Source organism: Peromyscus eremicus, chromosome 3, assembly GCF_949786415.1.
Source record: "Peromyscus eremicus chromosome 3, PerEre_H2_v1, whole genome shotgun sequence".
Taxonomy (NCBI): domain Eukaryota; kingdom Metazoa; phylum Chordata; class Mammalia; order Rodentia; family Cricetidae; genus Peromyscus; species Peromyscus eremicus.
This window is the reverse complement of record NC_081418.1, coordinates 113,555,228-113,563,022: the sequence shown is the minus strand read 5'-3', so window position 1 is coordinate 113,563,022 and position 7,795 is coordinate 113,555,228. Positions and strand designations below refer to the sequence as shown.

The window sequence follows — 7,795 nt, the reverse complement described above, 5'->3', positions numbered from 1 at the left end:
AGTACTCTTTTAAAGTCTCCTTGTAGCCTTCCTAGATCTAAAGGTCCACATTTTGTTCTCTTTGTCTTCAGTCTTAGGGAAATAAACTCTCTCTGTATCTACTGTAACTCTGAAACTTCCAAAAATCCTTCTGTAAACACTACTAGCCACCCTTCATGTCTCTATAGCCATTGGCTCTGCTGAGCCTTCCCTTCCTCCTGAAATATCATCCATACATCAAGTTCTCAGACTCTCTCCCTCAACAGCCACTCAAGTTTCTCTTCCCCTGCTACCATATCAACACTCATTAGGTCTAGTTCTTCACCATTTTTATTGTTTCCCTTGATGATTACATCTCTTTTCATAAATTTTTGTATTCTTCCTTATTTATTATCACAGACTTTGAAAGTATCATAGTGCATGTCTTAATGAAGAAATGAATGAAGCCCAGGTCAACATCTGTTAGATCCATGAATTTTTGAATGCATACAGATGGGCTTAGATTTACATCTTAGTGCTTAGCATGGCTCTGTGTTCTTTATGTAATAAATGAATGAGTGAATAAACTGATAGCTATTTTTCCATAAATATTCTATTTACAGAGAAAATGCAATAAATCCAACACTAAATTATTTCTCCGCCTGAATCTACAAGACAGCTCATTTGCTTTGTTTCTCAGTTATAAATGTCACAACAATTCTTGCGACTTAAGAACTTGGATGGTTTTTATTGCGGGCCTTTCTCCTCTGCTGTATTCATTTCTACAATCTTATTAATTCTGTTTCTATAAAATCTTTCAAATTCCTAGTTTTCGTGGATCCCAGTGCTCAGATCCTAGGCCAGCTACTTACTTGTGTAGCTGTTCATTCATTTCACCTTGTAATTGCCCTCCACATTCTCAGCTTCTCTCCTTCCCTTTCACCTCTTCTAGAAGTGCACTGGTGAGGCTGTTCATTCAGGTCTCTGCTGGCCTCAGATTGAGCAGCATCTCCCTCACTAGACTTGCTTTCTTGGGCAAGTAGTATCATCTTTGTAAAACAGGGGACAGGTCAAGGGCACAGTGCTGGGCACATAAAATTCATTCAGTAAATTCGAAGGTTCGAGTCATCTGAGTGTCAGCCATGGAGACGGCAGTGGAGTTTGGAACCCATTTGGAATTTGGAATTTGAAATCCAGCTGAATCTTTCCTTACCCACTGAGTATCTTTCTGCTCTGAAAAGTCAGCATGTAATGCCCAGCCATTTATAGGCAGTCTTTCAGATTCTGGGAGGACGAACAGAAATGCCAGGATTGGCCAGCCAGGAAGATGCTAAAACCATCCGAGAATTTTTATAGCAATTCAAAGAGAAAATATGTATCTAAAAAGGTCAGTCCAGGGCCTGGCACTGATTAATCACTCAAGAAATGAAATAATCTTTGAAGATATTTTAGAGGGATATGGATCAGAGTACTAAAATAAGGATGTAGACTTAATATAATTTTCTGAAAGCAGTATAGCAAACATGAAAAGATTGTACTTTTCTGCCCTCTGGAATTCTGTTGATTAACAAATTTGGTCAGCAAAATGTCAAGGAAGATGACTTTTGCTAATTCCAAACAGAAACATTCAGCTGTTAGTGCTGGGTTCCCCAGCTACCCCCACCAACTGGACCTTCTCTTTTCACCTCTTAGCATAAACAAGAGATCATTCCTTGTTTTTTCTGGGCCACTATGATTCAGGCATGCTACTTACTGCAGCATAACCCAGCCCATCCTGACTGTGACAAAGGGTCAGGGGGAACCTATGTCCTCAGAGAAGTACACAAATGACCTTCCAACCTTGAGTTAGTCTTTAACTCAAGTGGGCTACAAACGTGTAATGATGAAGTTATGAAGTACTTGAATTTTTCTCTTTAACAAAAAGCTGCTGCGATGACACCCAGACTGGAAGTTGCCCAAAGGAACCATAGGGTTTGTGCCTCTTTGTCCCTTCTCTGCACTCCTGTGAATGCCTCCCTTCCATAGCTGCTATAAGTAAGTCAAGGGAGAGTTTCCTGTCTGCTGGTCTCCCTGCTTTACACCCATCCCTGCCCTCCCTGCCCCATCCACTCCAGGTTCATGTTATGAATTTTCCTTTCATAAATCCCTTTGTTCTTCCTTCATGAACATATGGCCAGTGTTCCTCTTCCCCGGAATGCCTTCGTTTTATCTTTCATCCTCATTCCCTATCTACTGAGCAAAATCTGACCCATCATTCCTCAGGCATCACAAGTCCTCTCTATCTCTAAGCTGCTTCCATTTTCCCACAGGAAATTCTGTCTCTAGAACACTTCCCCTTTCTCACAGGTGACTAGCCCTCTTTCTGATATCCCCAGGGTGTTTTATGTATATGTCTCTTAGTTTTACATTTGGGGGAATATTTTCATTTCTATTCACTTTTATCTAAATTAAATTTAGTTTTACTTCTATAGAAAAGCAAAAAGCGTATGTATTATTGTGTGATACATGATGGCTAGATATGTATATGTGGTGTGTGATGTTTAATTCAGGGTAAAAATGCCTACCTCTCAATCCAGACTCAGAAGGACAAACATGGTATGTACTTACTCATAAGTGGATACTAGATATAAAGCAAAGGACAATCAGACTGCAACCCACAGATCCAGGGAGGCTACCTAGCAGGGGAAACCCTAGGATGACTTTGACTTATAATAAGTTTTGGTTTTACCCAATTACTGGGCAAGCTTTAGTGAAACATTTCACAATTAAGATAAGAATTTGTACTGTATCAAGCTGATGAAAGAAAATTCTGGGGGCCGGTCGGTGGTGGCGCACGCCTTTAATCCCAGCACTCGGGAGGCAGAGCCAGGCGGATCTCTGTGTGTTCGAGGCCAGCCTGGGCTACCAAGTGAGTTCCAGGAAAGGCGCAAAGCTACACAGAGAAACCCTGTCTCGAAAAACCAAAAAAAAAAAAAAAAAAAAAAAAGAAAATTCTGGCTGTACTTTCAGGAGAGGAGGCTAAAATCTTTTTAAAATATGGATTAGCCTACAGAAAAATGTCTGCTGTAAATCAAACAATAAAGGGGAAGATGAATAGGAAGCTCACTTACTCAACTTAAGTAAAACATAGCTCTCTGACCAGATGAAGATAGGTTTTTTACTGTATCCCAGAAACTAATCAATATTTATGTGTATAATTCAGCTATTATTTGGCTTAAAAGGGCTTATTGAGAAATGTTATCATTTATACTATTTTCTACAGAGAAAATATTTTACTATTTAAAATACCCTGGACTTTTAAATTATAACCTGTTTTTATGTTTAAGTTATCTGTGTATTATTTCTCCTGCAGTTGTACATAAAATGTTTTTACATTCAAAAAAAGGACAAATACTATAGAACTGTATTACATGAAATATATAGAATATACAAATTCATACAGACAGAAAGATTACTCATTATCTCAAGATAGAGAAGAAAGGAATATAGAGCAATGATTTCCTAAGTAGTGAATCTCTGTTTTGTATGATGGAAAAACCCCACAAACGGACAGTAGTATCAGGACATAATATCATGAATGTAATAAATCAATATAATTAATGTAATTAATGAATATCATAAATGTAATTATTGAGTGAATACTGTGAAAGTAATCAATTAACACCACAAATGTAATTAATATCATGAGTGTAATTAATGAATATCATGATTATAATTTTAAAAATTAAGTAAATTTTAAAAAATTAAAAAAAAAACTTTTTTGAGATAAGCTCTAAGTTGTCCACATTGGGTGTTAACTCACTCTGTAGTTCAGCCAGACATTGAACTTACAAAAAAAAATGCCTACCTCTCTATTTATTACTTTATGTGGTAAAAGTTTTCTGACTCTTCCCTTTTGGTAAAATCTTTTGTTCTACTCTTCTGAAATGTAGAATATCTCAGTTATCTCTCTCCATCCTCCTGTGAAATAGAACACCAGAACTTTTGCTTCCAAGTACAACAGAGTGCCCGTTGGCCAACTTTTCTTCCTCCCTCTGGAAACCTAAAATCCCTGACCCTTGTCACCACCATTCTAGCCTCAGTTTCTATAAGATCAGCATTTAGATTCCAAAAATGCGTGAGATCATGCAGTTTTTGTCTTTCTGTATTGAGTTTATTTTGCTGAACACAACAGCCTAAAGTGTGTTTTCATGAATTAGAATAGAATTCTTATATTCAAATAGTATTCCACAGCATGGGTAGGCTGCGTTTGCCTCATCCAATCATCAGATACACTACCTGTTGGTGTAGTTCTTGATTTTTGTGAATTGTGGAGCAAGGACCACAGGAGTGCAATATGTTTCTGACATATTAACATTTTTTCCCCTGTGGATATTTACCCAGTAGTGGGGTTGCTGGATCAAATGGGAGTCCTACATTTCAAACTTTAGTAACTTCCATATTTTTCTCCTAATAGTTACCCTTACTAGGGTGACATACTAGCTCATTGTGGTTATGTTTCCTTAAAGGCCAGTGATTGAGTGTTTTTGTAGACACCTGATATACATTTGTATGTCTTCTTTTGAGGAATGTTTATATAATGTCCATTTTTAGTAAGCTTGTTTATCTTTTGCTACTGGGTGTTTTTATATTCTAGAAATTAACACCTTGTCAGATATATAACATCTGTGTATGGTGTCTCTACACTCTGTTGATTTTTGCTGTGCAAAAGATTTCCATTTTAATGTAATCTCCTTCATCTTGTTTCCTTCCTGTGCTTTTGAGGTCTTATCCCCAAAATTCCTTGTCTCTGTCAACATCTTGGAGCATTTCTTCTGTGTTTTGTCTAGTAGTTTCATAGTTAAAATTGCACACTTAACCTTTCTTTTTTGCCTCATTTTTGCAACTGATGAAACACGGAGGAGTCATTTTATGTTTCATTTTGTTTTGTTTTGTTTTGTTTTGTTTTTTCACCTCTGCAGGTGGCTGTCCCACATTCCCAGCACCATTGACTGAAAACACTGAGATTTCTCTGATGGATGGTCTGCAACTTCATCAAGTATCAACCAACTGGACATGTGTACGCTTGCGTCTAGACTTTCTGTTTTGTTCTTTTGGTTTAGGTGGCTTGTATTTATGGATAGTGTTGTGTTTTGATTATGAAAGTGTCATAATATATTTTGCAGTCAGCTAGTGCAATGCTCCCCATGTTGCTCTTTTTGTATAAGATCCCTTTGGCTAGTCTAAGTACTTTGTGGACTCATGTGAATTTCAGGATGTTTTCAGTTTTGTAACCAACAAATATGTCATTAGCATTTTGATAGGAATTGCAATGATCTATAAATCACTTTGAATAATATGAACATTTTAGTAATATTGATTCTTCAAATCCATGAACACAGATGTCTTTCATCTCTCCACTTTAACTTCTTTCATCGATGTTTTCTGATTTTCATTGTAGTGACATCTGACCTATGTGGTTAAATTGATCCTGAGATTGTTGTGAGTTTTGTTGTATAAATGGAATTACTTTCTTGATTTCTGTTTCAGATAACCTGCTGTTGGGATTTGGCAAGGCTGCTGAATTCTGCATGTTTCCTGCCTTGTTTTTTTTTTAAGTCCTAATAATTCTTGTTGGAGCCTTTGGGGTTTCCTGTATATAGATCATCATACTATTTGCAACCTGGATAATCTGACGTCTCTTTCTAGCTTGGATACCTTTTGATTTTCTTCCCTTTCTGACTGCTGCAGCTAGGACTTTGGTTACAAATATTGAGTGAAGTGATGAAAAGGATATGCATGTCACATTCCAGATCTGAGAGAGAAAACTTTCAGCTTATCTCCATTGCATGCAATGCCACTTGTTAGCTTCTTATAAATGCTCTTAATGTGTTGAGGTACCTGCCTTCTGTGCCTCCCTTACCCAGTGCTGGTGTCATGACTGGGTGATATATTCCAAGAGGTGCCTTTCTCCATCACAGGGCTGATACAGTTTTGTCTTTCATCCTGATGATATGGTGTATCACATTTATTGATTTACATATGTTAAACCATATTTGCATCTCTCTCATGAATCTCACTATCCTTAATTAAGACTATTTTTAGTCAACCTTTTCAGTGTACTGTTGTACTTAGTTGGTAGTATTTTACTAAGGATTTTTGCATCTGTGTTTATCAATGCTATTAGCCTAGGATTCTCTTTGTCTTTGTCTCTCTGTCTCTGCCTCTCAGTCTCTTGTTTCTATGTGTGAGACACACACACACACACACACACACACACACAGAGAGAGAGAGAGAGAGAGAGAGAGAGAGAGAGAGAGAGAGAGAGAGAGAGAGGAGAGAGAGAGAGAGAGAGAGAGAGGGGGGGGGAGGGAGACAGAGAGACAGAGGGCCAGAGAGACAGAGAGAGCCTCTTGCTGAATCTGATCTCACTGATTCAGTTATACTGGCTGGCAGGTAAGCCCCAGGAATCCGCCTTTGTCTGCCTCCCAAACACTGTCCATCTTGCCTGGGCATTTACATTTGTGCTAAGGATCCAAACCCAGGTCCTCATGCCTGTGCAGCAAGCACCTTACCCACAGAGCTGTCCCAAGTCCCCTTTGTGCTGATTTTGTGTTCTTATCTGGTTTTGACATTAAAAAACGATACTAACTTTGCAGGACTCATTAGAACAACTCCTTCCTCTTCTTTTCCTTCAGAAATAATAAGTACACTTAGTTTTCTGTTAGTATTCAGGAGACTTTAGCAGGGTAGCTGTCTGTTCCCGGGCTCTTCTTTAATGGGAGACTTGTTATTACTCATTCAATAATGTTGCTTGTTTTTTTAACTGTTCAGATTTTCTTTTTCTTTACCTTTTACTCTTCATAGTGGGTGTGTATATATGTGTGTGTGTGTGTGTGTGTGTGTGTGTGTGTGTGTGTGTGTATATATGAATTTGCTAATTTCTAGATTATCATGCTGTTGCATACTTTTAATTAATTATATGATTGTTTGTGTTTGTTTGGTGTCAGTAGTGGCTTCTGTTTTCATTTTTACTTTCACTTATTGGAGACTTTCCTTTGTCTTAGTTTAGATTATGGTTCTTGTATTTTATCTTTTCATAGAACTGAATCTGTGTGTGTTGGGGAATATTATTTCAAGGTGTGTTACTTTTGTTTATGTTGCATTTTTTTAACTCTGTGAAGCTGTGTTACTGTGCCTGTCTAAAACACCTGGTGGTCTAATAAAGTGCTGAACAGTCAATGGTGAGGCAGGAGAAAGGATAGGCAGGGCTGGCAGGCAAAGAGAAGAAACAGAAGGAGAAATCTGGGAGGAAAAGAAGAAGTAGCCAGAGAAGAAAAAGGACCCCAGGGGCCAGCCACCCAGGTACACAGCAAGCTACAGAGACAAAGAAAGGTATACAGGAATAGAGAAAGATAAAAGCCCAGAGGCAAAAGATCAATTGGACAATTTAAGTTAGGTAAAGCTGGCTAGCAACAAGCCAAGCTAAGGCAAGGCATTTGTAGATAAGAATAAGCCTCCATGGGTAATTTATTTGGGAGCTGGGTGACAGGCCCCCCAAAAGAGCAAAACAAACAACAACATTTGTGTCATTGGTTTTGTGTATTTTTTCCCAGCGCCCATTTTATTTATATCTACTCTGATTTTGACAACTTCTTTCCTAACTTAGGTTTTTTTATTTTTAATACTGTATTTTTATCAACTCAAATATTTTTAAGTCATCATAGATTGAAACTGATTTAAGGCTTGATGGTCATCAATATCTTATCCTGGCACTATAATAGATTTCGTGTTTTAAGAAGTCTGCATAATAATTCTAATGACTACTGGAGAAGGAATAGAAAGTGTACACTTACAT

At 37.8% G+C, this 7,795-nt stretch overlaps 1 long non-coding RNA gene across 1 annotated transcript; it reads left to right on the top strand.

Annotated features, from left to right (window-relative positions):
- The first annotated feature begins 1,167 nt into the window (after window positions 1–1,167).
- LOC131906023 (uncharacterized) lies at window positions 1,168–6,050 on the top strand. Its single transcript, XR_009378098.1, has 3 exons — window positions 1,168–1,345; window positions 4,920–5,017; window positions 5,488–6,050. It is a non-coding gene; the product is annotated as an uncharacterized LOC131906023 (long non-coding RNA).
- Window positions 6,051–7,795: the final 1,745 nt, after the last annotated feature.